General features: G+C 33.1%; 1 long non-coding RNA gene across 6 annotated transcripts; it reads left to right on the top strand.

Moving 5' to 3' along the window:
- Positions 1-3,329: 3,329 nt before the first annotated feature.
- On the top strand, positions 3,330-9,081 carry LOC104108637 (uncharacterized). Of its 6 annotated transcripts, none has more exons than XR_011410392.1 (4): positions 3,330-5,951; positions 7,400-7,899; positions 8,014-8,073; positions 8,697-9,081. It is a non-coding gene; the product is annotated as an uncharacterized lncRNA (long non-coding RNA). The 6 variants fall into 6 exon arrangements; XR_011410393.1 differs by having other exon boundaries at positions 3,330-3,988; positions 4,130-7,899; XR_011410396.1 differs by having other exon boundaries at positions 3,330-3,988; positions 4,152-7,899.
- The last annotated feature ends 4,993 nt before the right edge of the window (positions 9,082-14,074 follow it).

Genomic DNA, 14,074 nt, shown 5'->3' on the forward strand with positions numbered 1-14,074 from the left:
GTACTTCAAACCCCAGTGTTTCGGCGAACACAAAGTTCGGTAGCAAATCACACTTACAGTTGCTTTGTTTGAAGTTAAAAACAATGCAGAACGAAGGAGTATATACTCAGAAAAACGTATGGAAGTTCTGAGAGGAAGGAGTGCAATGTATAGCCAATTTGTTGAGCGAATTGTATGTTGAGTTTAGTATTTCTTCAATATTTGCTGCTCATATATATAGCAGCCAAGAAGGAGTGCAAGACCAAACGTCCACCCTTCATGGTGGATCAAGCATTACATATTTGTAGAGCAAGCACTTCATATTTGTGGAGCAAGCACTTCATGGTGGGAAGACCATTATCCGGCTGCCAAACTATCAATACACGGATTGGAAAATATCCGTTTACAAATACGGATAATCTTACGTTAATATTTACTATTAACAAATAAATTTGGTAGCAGAAGCCGAAGCCGAAGCCGAGCCGAGCGAGCGACGACGGCGCGAGGCTTGCTTTCTTCTTAACTCTTTAAGAGCTACAAGAAGAGCAATTATATATATACCACCCAAAAATGTCTTCCACTTCCAATATGGGACAATGTCTCATTGTTAAGAGGGGGAAACTTAAAATTTTACTCAAAATTTTATTTTCCCTCCATTTCCCATTCACCCTCATTTTAAGAATATTACATCTTAAAAATAAAACCTCAACAAATAGTGCATGTACAAATCTCTTATCTAATGATCATTATATGCTTTCCCATAGAAAAAGATACCATGTTCTTGTAACTCCTCCCAAAATGTTAACAATTTTATAACCGTGTTTATGCGGAAAGTAATACAGCTTTTGAAATATTTCAAATGTCCAGCTTTTATGAACATTCTTATCGGGTACTAGTAAGGTCGATTAGTGAAATGTGACACCATAATCTACGTACTATAGTTTTACTATGTAAAGGTAATAAGCTTTATAGGTAAATTATTTAACAAGAAAGCCTTAATGGTGTTTCGCTAGAAAATATAATTAGAATTAGCTATGAATTTTGTCGCTATATCACTCGTAACTAACAAAATTCATGATAATCTGTCGCTAGATAGAATTAGCGACGAATTTTTTTGCCTAGCCATAAAATTTATCTGTCGCTAATTCCTGTTTTTTAGGTAGTGTTTTGAAATTGGTTCACATTTAGTTTTTTTCCTCATAATTAACATTTAGCTTTTGGAAAATTAACTTTTGATATATATATATATATATATATATATATACACACACACTATGGGAGGTCAAGGTTGAATAAGTAGGCAAGTGTCCTCACTCTATTTGCGATTTTTTAAATAACTAATTTTAGAATACGCGTGTTGCGCGTGTACCCATGTTAATAAAAATAAAAAATTTAAAATAATATAAATGGTTTATTTAAAAGATATTTGTGATAAATAAAAATTAGCAAAAATATGCTTTCCAAAGATAATTCTTTCAACCCGCACTAATTAACTTTTTCAAAAGCCAAAATTCTCATCATCTTGTGATAAATACGTTTTCTTAGCTTTTTGTAATGATGTTAAATTCTTGGATATACTATACATGTTGATGTTATAATTATATTATTTTTTTATTAGGCGAATATGTTATTTGATATTTTGTATTCTGCTTAACGTCTATATTTGATGATAATGTATTTTTGAATAACTGAAAAGAATTAAAATTGCTAGTATTTGGCCATATGAAAATAAAAGGACGAAGAAAGAGAGAAGAATAGTCAAAAACATTTTTTATGCCCAATGCCTTGCTTTAAATTGATCTAGTATTTGGAGCCAGATTTCACATATTGTTTGTAAGAAAGCACAAAAAGAAAAAAAGAAACTAATAATTTTTCAATACTGATATACACCAAACAATGTTGATGGAAAAATTGGAGAAGACATAATAAGCCGTCTGAAATTTTTCAATGTATATTAGGATTTATAAAAGTAAAATCATACTTGATTTTAAATTTTTAAAATTAGGTATTCGTACATTTTTCAAATAAAAAAAATTAGAATCTTAATTTTTAAAAAAATAATTAAATTACTATTCTTAAATATTAAAAAAATAATAAATAACTATTTTGTCTAGTGACTAGTGTCCATAATCAAATATTTAGAACTCTAATATATGTTGCACATGTATGTGTCCGTGTATTTTAGAAGGATTTAGAACAAACATTAACAATACAAAAATTTCTTTATAATTAGTACAATACATTAATCGTTGGCAGAAGGTTACTCTTCTTAGACTATCAACTACATTTATTTTATAAATTAATATACTTGATTTTTAAATACCCAATAGAATAACAATGTTTATATTTAGCATAGAAAAGAATATCAACTAATTAATACAGCCTAAACCTAAAATGGAATACAAAGTGGCAAAACTTTGTATAATCCGAAATATTAGGAAATTAATTTAATGACTATTCTTAAATATTAAAAAATAATTAAATAATTATTTCTAAGTATTAGAAAAATAATAAATGACTATTCCTAAGTATTAGGCAATTAATTAAATTATTATTTTGTCTAATGCGAACTCTATTTTATAAGAGTAAAAAAGACGAACGACATTTCGCTAAGGACCTTCGTATTTTTAATATAGTATAATATAATATAGAAATAGATAATTTGCCAGTTTTATTAAAAGAAAGCATATATATAAAAACACAAACAGAAATCAATAACTAATTTTAGGGAACATTTTCAAATTTGGCCTTGAAATATTCGACTTATCTTATATTTATTCTCTATTTACCTTTCGATCCATCAAAGTCCCGCACTATTAATCTCGTTCCATATTTTGTTCCTCTCGTAATTATGGTTCTCCATCTTGAATTTAACATTTGCCATGGTAAATCCATGTAAACAAATAAAAGATCCAAATTTATTCCTAAACTATCAAATTGCTTTATATTTACCATCTACAATAATTTAAAGTATGCTCTGAATAATTAAAAAACATCCAAATATATCCTAAGCAAAAAAATGTCCCACTATGCACCTACGTGCTTCCATTGTACAATTCAAATCAAATCCATTTTTTCATGGTAAGAACACCGTTAGTGGAATGGGAACATCTAAGACGAAAAATGAGGATTTTTATTTTATCGAAATATAAATATAAGACAAATTACAATGTTAAGTGTATAGTATTTGAATCCCCTTAATTTTAACACAAGAAAATGTAGAAACGCATTACAGTGTTAGATCATGCGCACGTGCATTTACTGTAACTCCACGTGGGCAAATTCTCATAAATAAGTAGACTCCACTCCAAATATCATCCCTAAATTCTGTTAAAGCTCTCTGTCACGATTGTTAACCATGCCTCCTCCCCCTGTTTTTTCCTCTCCATCCTGTAACGTTCACACAGCAGTCGGCTATTTTCTCCACGTGTCATGATCTCATTCGTCTCTTCTACCTATAAATAAACTCCTCCCTCCCACCCTTATCGTCACCGAACGCTCTCTCTCTCTCTCTCTCTTAGTTGTAGAGATAACTGAGTCTCAGATCTGTATGTACTGCCGTGTATATATATATACACACACACACATATCTCTATCTATCTGTGTGGAGGAGTTTCCATTTGTTGCGGCGGTCTCTAATTCGCTTGGTGCAGGTCGGGAACTGACTCACCGGTGACGCTGTCCGCGCCGGAATCGGTGGCGTTAGTTTCGTTGATATTTTGTTTGCATTTATCGATATTTAGAGAGCTCTCTTTAGGACTTATTTGTTAGTAATTTGTTTTGTTGAAATTAACTTGATGTATGTGTAGATAAGTAGAGAGTGTTTACCCCCAGTTGGTTAAGTAATAGATATGAAGAGAGTTCATTTTTTTTCGTTTTTAATAAATTAGTTATGTATGAAAGTGCGCTTCGTCTATGGCTTAAGTTTGTTCCCGCCTTGCATCAACTGAATCGGTGACCGCGGTGAATTTGATTATCTTTGGATCGATCTATTCTCTCGCTACATGAGGTTTGTTTTTCATTCATTTTGATTCAAATATTTGCATATATTTTTATCTGTATCGTGTGCGTGTGTTTGTTTTTTCTCTCTTCTCTCTTTTTTTTTTTTAATGTTTCTGTTGTGTAACTGATTGGATTTATCTGGATCTAGCTGTATCTATTGGTGTGTGCAGGCTCGTGGTCGCAGCTGTGTTTATTTGTCCTTCGGATGATCGAAGAGTTTGGCTGTGCTTGTATAATAAATGTGCAATTTTTTTTTTCTTCCGTTTTAATGCAATTTTTGAATTGATGAAATTTCATTAAAAATAAGAGTTGCGGGGAACAGACATAATGATTTAAAAATCCTCCTGTGGAGATTGCCACCATGGATTAATCGTGCAATTTTGATGTGTAAGAGGAGGTTGTGCTTCAATAGCGACGAATCATAGATTTGAGTTATGGATTAATGTTGGATTATCACGTGTTTTCAAATGAAGAAAAGTGACTCTTGAATTGTCATTGACGAATTAGAGAATTTCTATTTTTATTTATGTTTATCTGGATTTAAGAGATACTAGTGCTGAATGATGGATATTTAAGTTTGAAATTTTGTATTTTCTTTATGCCATTGATAAATCGTAAATTGGAGTTTGAACACCATAAGTTTTCTTGTTCCATCTGTTTCAAATGACACCTGACACAGCATTAATGTAGCTTCTGGCCTATTAATACAGTAATCTAGATAAGATATGAAATGTAGACCCAGAAGGTAAATTATGTTGTGGTCGAATGTGCAGTCTGCACCGTAACTACAAACGAATTCAAATTGATGGTGCATTTTTTAGTTAACATTGCACACACAATTTTTTGGATGCTTTAATGGCATTAACTGCCTCCATCTACGCCTTGTCATCACCTTCTTTGGTTAAGTTCACAGAGGGAAATATAATTTGACAATTTCTCCAAGTCTTAGTTAATGTTTTAAATGAGAGTTTGTCATTCTAATTTTAGTTGAAATTCAGTATTTGCTGTTGTGTTTGAAGGGTCTTAATAACCCAATATCGATTGAGGGCTGAGGGACACAATTGAAGAGCTTCCAACTGCCTGTTCATTTGTTTTGTGCTCATTTAAGTTTGTTTACATAGTAACCTAATAAATTAAAAATTGCATTCTTATCACAAGTGAGAAGTTTTATATGTGAGGACAGCCTGTCAGGTGTGTTTGATTGATGTAATAGTCATATTGAGGAATTCATGTTGGGGTTTTCAACGCCATTTACTCAATCGAGTTGAGGAGAAAGATAATTTGGAGGTGCCAGAGTTTAGAGTAATCCGTGGAGGCAGGAACAACAAATATGAGTTGCTTAGTGTTTGAGAGAAACTAGTGTTTGTAACGTACTGGCCTACAAGTTTTCAGTTGGAGAGTTTTGGGTACATATTCTTTTACAGTGGGTTAGTTGGTGTCTCTTAACCAATGCTTTAGTGTCTTGAAGTTGAATCCAGCAAATTTATATATGCCAATTTAGTAATTTACCAATTTGTGTTTATTTGTTCTATGTTGCATCCTCAATTGCCAAAGCATCCGTCTTAACTACTAATAGAATAGATGAATTATATCAAATATATACTCTTGGTAATCTCATGATTAAGGGATGATCTAAATTTTTCGTTTTGTCCTCATGCTTCTTTTTTCTGGTTGTAAACGTCATTTATGTTCGTCACTCGTCAAAACTAATATGAAGCTTGACATGTTTAAGGTAATGTAGCAGGATAACTAAGCTGCAGGCTGTAACATATTGGTATCAGCTGCCTTCTTGTTATGGGTAGAACTAGAACCTGTAGAAAGAATAGACGGCGTGGTTGACAGCAAGATTCCAGGATGCAAAACATCTATGGCAGAACACAGTGTTTTGGGCTAGGTTTTTATCGTAAAGTTTGTGTTACAGAATACACAAAGAAGATATCAGATGCAACTAGCCTCTACCTTTGCCAAAGGTAGATTGATTTCTATTTTCTCAGTGTATTGGAAGTCAAGTAAAAGACTTGTCTTATGATCCATGGAAATAAAAATGCTGGTGCCTGGCAATTTCTTATTTGTTATTTTCTTTATGAATCGGGTACTACAATAATGAGTTTACGTTGGTGATTTGATTGGAAGTCTTTGATGCTTCTTTGGTTTTATGATGTCGCCTGTATTCTTAGAAATTTGCTAGTTAGATTCCCCTAGTAAAGGGTGTTCCAGGAATGCAGGGACTTTTCAGCATCTCCATTTTCATTTTAAAAATTTAGCTCATGTAACCCATGGAAACATGGGTTAGCAGTGAATTGTAGAACACTCGTGTATCTTTTGTTGGAAAACAGCACTTCAATGCAAGAACACATCCAGCCTCTCCTTTATCGCCTGTTCAGCTTACTCTACCTCGTAGTCTCGTTTTCTCACCAGCTTGTGCCATCCTAAGACCTAACGTTTCTTTCCTCTTTTTGCCGAATGGCACTAGACTTTTCTTTACTTCACATAACCTGAACAAAATTTCTACTTCCTTATCCTCCCCCACTACACCCGGCTTAATGTCCCTGTTTTCAAATAGTGGCTCCCGCTAAACTAGCAGTTACTTATTTCTTACTAATTCCCTGGTTTCTCAACCTGCATCAATGCCTCTGTTTAGTGACTAAATCAGCTGTCACAACAAGCTCTTTTGCCTCTATTCTATCTCCTTCATCATTAAGGTGGTATTACGTGTACAAATTAATGTAGTAGCTTTTTGTCTTGTGTGGCATGGGAGGAAGTTGCAGCCCGTACACCTTCATATTTTTCCAATTGTCAATATTTTTACCATCTAAATTACTTTTGCTAGTCATGGTGCTTAAAAATGCTGCCCAGAATGTTGTAATCTGTTATATTCTGATCGGTACTGGGATGATGTTTTCATATTGAGCATTGTCCTTGTATTGGGTGTGAAGTTAGAAGTCTAGCAACGATAACCGATAGCAAATAAAATGTTGAAGGATCTTTGGGCAGAAGACAAAGCATGACATGAGAAGTGTGCATGGCTTTATAATAGTGGATTGCAATGTGCAGCAAGGGAAGGGATTTTGTTGCATGCCGTTTCATGTGTAGTTATAGCCAGCTGTGGTATATTAGTTACTTACTAAATACTTAGTAATTAATTGTAGTTAGCTTTTATGAATGTATTGCATGAGGTGTGGTTGTTTGTAGCCCTATAAAACAACCCGTTTCAGTTCCCATTATAGGCATATTTGGCAATACTATCTTTCTACCTTCCATTTTCATTCTTGGATAGCTAATAATCCCCGAGTTAATCCCTACAATTTCCTTCTTGAGCACTGCTGTTTGTGGATGATTCATTATACCGGCATCATCTGTTATCAGAGCAAGAATTTACTTGGCCATAATTTATGGTGAAAACAAACAAAAATTACAGATAAGGCAGCCATGGAAATGAAGACATTCAAGGAGCTGCAGAGAGATTCTTCAATGAACTGAAGTCAAGGCAAGATAAATTGGTGGGATCCGCAAAGGTGATGGACAAAGGAAAGGATAACATTGGGCATGCCTGCCCCTGGTACCAACCTATGAATGGGTTCAATTCAAATACCAAACCTCACTTCGCCTCGAATTTCCTAAATTCTCAGGAACCGACCTCAATTCCTGGTTATACAAGGTAGACCAAATTTTCTTTGATTGATGACTGTCATCTTTGTTTCAAAAGCAAATGTAGTTACACTACTTTTATGGAGATTCCATCCAGCAGCATCAAGCTTACTGTTGTGGGAAAATGCATCTTTACGTGAGAGGTTTATGTCCTGGCTCTTGTTGAAAGGTTAGAGTTAAACAGGAGGATCACATGGCTGAGCTCAAACAGCTCAAGCAGACACAGAGGGCGTAATGCATTATCAAGCTTCGTTTAATAGTATATAACAGGTATATTACTAGTAGCTTATTGTGGGATTGAAGCCTGAGTTGAGCTATTAAATCAAAATGCTTAATCCTAGAAGCTTCTCACATGCATATCATTTTGTCAAATTATAGGAGCAGCGCATCCCAATCCAAATTATTCAAGAAGCAAACATCATTCCTCTCTGCTCCTAACAGAAGGTACACTTGACTTTCCACTCGTATGACTCTTACTATTGTCGAAAGTGTGATAGAAGGTCCTAAGAATTATATCATTTTTCCTATGAATCCTTTACTCCTGAGAAAAAACGTATGATGCATAAATAGTTACATATATAACTCTTAAGAAATGTCGTATGCAGTCTCATAAGACAAGCATTGCAGACAAATTTATGAAAATTTCTGGTTTCAGAGTTATGAATATTCTCATAATCCTTTCTCGTCTTATGAAAATTTCTTGTTTATCTTAGATTACAGTTTGGTTCCTTTCAATGATAACTATCTTAATTCATTAAAAATTTATGCTTAGGTCATGGTGATCGTATGAAAGTTCATACCATACCGTTGGTAAATTTTATGTTATGTTTTATTTTCGTATAAGGTATTACTCTTCTAAGATCTACGAACAATGAATTGCAAAGAAACCTAAAGATGGCAACACAAACAGAAACAGTAGATATCCTTAGAATATGACATAAAAAAGGCTTTGGTAAATTAGAAAAAAGATTTGGTAAATAATTAAATAATTTAATAGAGTTGAACCTAATCTTTCTTGTCCATATTGGAATATTCTTTGACCTAGCTAATGGAGCATTTGCCTGCAGAACAATCCAAGAGCTGAAACATCATATGAATATTAAGGAATCTGCTCAAATTCTGTACCGACACCGTCCCAAACAAAAATCTATGCATCAAATTCGTATCTTCTTTGTCAATGGATGCTGAATTTCGGCTGTCTCTTCTTTGTTTATCCTTGAGTTCATCCCATTTGGTGCTGGAAAGAGGATATATATATATATATATATATATATATATATATATATATATGTCATTTTGGTGTAGCAAATATTGAGCTTCCTCCTGCCATTTTGATTGGAAGCTTCCTTATGGCATGAAACGTGGATATGACACAGGAATTTCGTTTGACTGTGGGCAGAAAACTATTGTAGCTTTCATAATAGATACTAGTATGACTTTTCGTTTTCTCTTTCCCTGTTCTCATTTTCATTGATATAAATTTTATTGTAAAATACATATTTTGACCCAGAAAACTGATGTGGTTTTTCTAATAAGTAATTTAATATGCTTAATAAATTGGATTCAATGTAATAGCCCATCTTAATACAAGTTAAACGACCCATATTCACAAACAGATAATAATAATTCATGATTTTACATACAGTTTATATACATATCTTTCCCAGTCAAATTGTCTAATGCAGTCAGTTTTCAAAAAAATCTACATGGTTATAAAGTTTCAAAATACCGTTCAAAGTGAGAGTTGGGACCTTGCATCTTAAAGGTGTGAGCTTCTTGTGTTTTTCGGTTCTTTCTTGGAAGAGATTTAGGGGTCGTTTGGTATATAAGTAGATATAGTGCTGGTATAAAATTTTAATATCACCTTTATACTTTGTTTGGTTAGCAAACCTGATATAAGTTATTCTGGATTAAAATTAGTACCGGGATAACTTATACCTTGTAGGGGGAGGGGTAATTAGTGCCGTGATAACTTATACCTTCTTCTTAGAAATTATGCAATTATCATTTTTAATACAACATATCAAATAGTGAATAAAAAATAATACCAGAAAAACTAATCTCAGCATAACTAATCCCAGCATAAGCCGTATTCAATTTGAATAACCATATGCCAACTTATCGCTATAAAAAAAAAAAACCAACAAACAAACAAATAAATAAACTCAAAAAAGATCATATCTCTCTATCTTCAAGTCCATTGAGGCATGAGTCCACACAAAACTCTAAAAACAAATTCCCTAGGGAAAGGGCAACGAAATATGACCACAAAGTGTCATTCTCCACTTTCTATTCTCCCACAATAACATGGATCCAAGAGACAAGACACAAATGACAAAAACGTACGTGAGTTTACAGGAATTCTGTGAAAGTCCCCAATTTTTGTATTGTGTACGAAATTGGGGACAAAATGAGGTGGTTCCCTTTTCTCCGTAGTGTATGTAGTTGCATAGAGCTGCGTTATAAAAATACTCGTATCGATGGTTTAAAAAGCGTGAGCGTAACGCGAAACGTTTTATATATGTCTCAGCGAGGCGTAAGCCTCGAGATAGGGGCGTAAGCCCCAAAGTAATTAATTTTTAATATTTTATAAGATAATATAATTACAATAAATATTTATAAACAAGTAAAATTACATAAATATTAAAGAAAACTATAAATATTTGAAATCTATATATATATATATATAGATAGATGGATAGATAGATGCGCTTTATTCCTACAAAAAATTAGTCAAAATAATTTATTATACGTTAGTTACAAACACAAGTAACTTGAGTCGAAAAGAATAAAGTTTTCTACATGGAGGAACAAAAAGGAGAATGGAGTTCTCTTTATATTTGTAAAACAAAATTGAATATTTGTTTTTTTGAAAAATATTAGCAGACTAGTGAACAAGATAAAGAATTGGGAAAGACGATAAATTAGGGCTTTAATAAATAAAAAAAGGTCTTGACTTTTAAATTTCATACATTTGAGTTCCTTTTTAAAACTTTTGTGTAATTACAAGCTGACTTTTGAGAATTTAGATATTATATTTTGAGAATTTGGGTATTATATGAAGCACTTATTCAACAAATTTTATTTTAAAAATTTTATTTTTGGTACGCCTCGCCCTAGGACGCGCCCCGAAAACGTCTTTTGAAACACTGCCCATCTCCATCCACATGATATGTCTTTTTAAGTTGTTTACATCTCTTAAAGAAAATATTCAATGGTGATAAATCAGACACCAAAAGAAAAATATACTAAAAGAGACACAAACATCTGACCCCTAAATAAGACTCTCAAACTCCATATTACTACATCGTGGATGCTATTAAATGAGAAGTAAGAATCCTCAATTTATAGAAGTCTAAAATCTTTTCCTACAAAAAAAAAAAGATTAGCCAAATATAAGAGACTTATAATTTTCTTCTAGGAAAAAGAAAACCCAAATATGGTAATATGTAGCTCTTCCATCAAGGAATAGAGAAATCAATTATATGGTAAGAAAATCAAAACAAACACCTAATAATTCTCCCCCTTTGCCTGAATTTCTAACAAATAAACTTGATCAACCTTCTTCATATGACTTTCAAAAGGTTGCATCTACAAATCTCCAGCACAAAGTTTGTCTTAACGTGAGTGGCACTCCGGTTAAATTTCTCAGTCAACAATCATGATTATCGTCAAATAGGTTGCGGCTAGAACTAAACTCGCCAAGATGAACATGTCTTGAACTTTGCTCTGATACCACTTATTAGGATCGAAATAATCAGGTGTCATGCGGTAGCTAGTAAAACAAACCTTCAATGGTGATAAATCAGACATTGAAAGAGAAATATACCAAAAAAGATACAAACATTTAATGTGGTTCGGTCAATTGACCTACGTCCATAGGCGGAGATGAGAAATCCACTATATAAAAGAGAGTACAACATATCGAGAGAACAACCTCATAAAGAGACAAACACAGGTGGCAGGCTAACACTTGTCCCGAAATTTTCTCCCTAAATAAAACTCCCAAACCACATATGGCTACATTGTGAATGTTACTAAATGAGAAGAAAAGATCCTTAATTTATAGAAGTCCAAAATCTTTTCGTCCAAGAAAAAGGACAAGTCAAATATGGAAGGCTTAAAATTTTCTTCTAGGAAAAGAAAAATTCAAATAGTAAATAAGTAGTTCTTCCTTCAAGGAATAGCAATAGCAACAACCCAGCATAATCTCACTAGTGGGATCTGGAGATGGTAGTGTGTACGCAGACCTTACCCCTACCCTGGGGTAGAGAGGCTGTTTCCGATTGACCCTCGGATCTCTCCTTCCAAGAACTCTCCACCTTACTTTTGGGGTGACTCGAACTCACAACCTCACGGTTGGAAGTGGAGGATGTTCAAGGAATAGAGAAATCAAATATGGTTAAAAAAAATAAAAAATAAAAATAAAGGCAAACACTTAACCCTGATCTAAGGGTAAACAAGCATCTTATTTGCCAAGTTTCAAGTTCGGGTTTCTTTGACGTCATTTTGTAAGGACTTTCTTCATAAATACTTAGCATCAAAAGCAGTTGAGTTGAACACGTGATGTAAGAGAATTTGTTTAAAAATTCCAGTGAAATGGCCTGAAAATACTTGCTTTGATCACTAATTTAAAACAATAAAAAGATTTTCTTCTCTAACATACATACCTATTTGTCACTTTGTGTTTTAAAAGAGTCGGCAATATTTAATTTTGTTAAATACTATTCCCTCCGTTTTAATTTATATGATTTATTTGACTGGATAACGAGTTTAAGAAAAAAATAAAGACTTTTAAAACTTGTGATTCTAAATAAACAATAACATTTTATGGCTATTTTTTATTTAAAATTTGTGGTGTTAAACAATTAGAGTATTTGAGTAGCTAAAAAACTTCTTATTGAGGATATAATTTAAAGTTTAAATTAAATTATTTTTAAATTTAAAAAGTAATCATCTTTTTCAAACAGATAAAAAAAGAAATTAGTTCACACATAAATGAGTAGCCAAACAACTACTATATTGGAAGGAGAAGTTGTGTTGTGGCAAGCTACTACTAAACGAGCAGAAATGCTGACAAAATGGACACACCAACAACTCCTAAAAATTCAAATGGTTAGCGGCTGCCACTGAAGTAAGTGGCAATAATCATGGCTTGAGAGCTCCCAGAAATGCGACAATTTGACACTTCTCCCTTTTCTCCCGGCGCCTATCGTGGCTCCACAATCTTTTTATCAAAAATGAAAAAGAAAACTTGGCATTGGAGCCTTCTTACTTCATAGATATCAGCTGCCAGCCTGCCACTATGGTGTAAACTTGGGAAAAAAATATTTGTTAATATCAAATCAATCCACAAAAGATAGTAGCATCATTTGTATATGTCACAGTTAATTAAGTGTAATTAAGTGCAGGCATATGTGTTTAATCAAAAAATAATTTTTGTGGTCAAAGCAAATAAAAGGATAATTAGAGTTTCTAATAACAAATTATACTTCACTTTTTCTAATATAAAGAAGTTAAAAATAATGAAAGCAAGACTTAGAGAAGAAGGAAAAAGAAATCTTATTGATAATCGCAGTTTCCTTTCAATAGGAAGGAACAAGATCTTCCAATAGCAGAGAATAACAAGAATATTAACAATTGATAATTTTATTTTGTGAATTTCTCGATGGGTATACATGATATGGTAAGAGAATTTATATAAGGGTATAATTTGTAATTGTTTCTCCCTATTTAATTTCTGCCCGTTACTATCATTTATTACATTGATTACCCGTTTCATGGGTGATTCTTAATGGTTAAGGTAATAACGTCCAATCGCGGATAATCAGGGATTGTGCTGATTTTTTTTCATATTCATGGCTATTAATGATCCTTCCTTTTCCGTGGCTTCTAGTATCTTTAACTATCCACTCTGTACTTGTTTTCTCTTTTCCAACTTTTAGGCATGGTATCCTAGTAGACGATCTCGTAGGTGTTTATTCATACTTTCTTTGATCTTTATTTTTCTTTATTGCTTCGATCCCTATGCCACATGTCAGCATATTATTGGTCCACATAGTAAGTTTATTTTTTACCAATACAGATAGTTCTCCCACATTCTAAATATTCTCAACTGAATATTCGAGAAGTGGAGAGTTTATTTATGACAAAAATATTTTGCCGCCTCTTCCCGATATTATTATGATGTGCATCAGAAGTAAAGAGACATATGTCTCTTCCATTTAATGCTCGATACACGTGTCTTATTATGATTGGCTATGTAGTTTTTAGCGAATTTTTGGGTTTCTGCAACTTTGTCAGCTCAACGTGACGGTTCACGGTCCATGTTGACGTTTTTTCCTTATAAATACCGTATCATTAGCCTTCTAAAACTTCTTCTACTCTCTATCATTTTATCTTCTTCATTGAATCCTTTTAGCAATTCTCTTTTTCTCCATGCATA

The sequence above is a fragment of the Nicotiana tomentosiformis genome, chromosome 8 (genome assembly GCF_000390325.3).
Source record: "Nicotiana tomentosiformis chromosome 8, ASM39032v3, whole genome shotgun sequence".
Taxonomy (NCBI): Eukaryota; Viridiplantae; Streptophyta; class Magnoliopsida; order Solanales; family Solanaceae; genus Nicotiana; species Nicotiana tomentosiformis.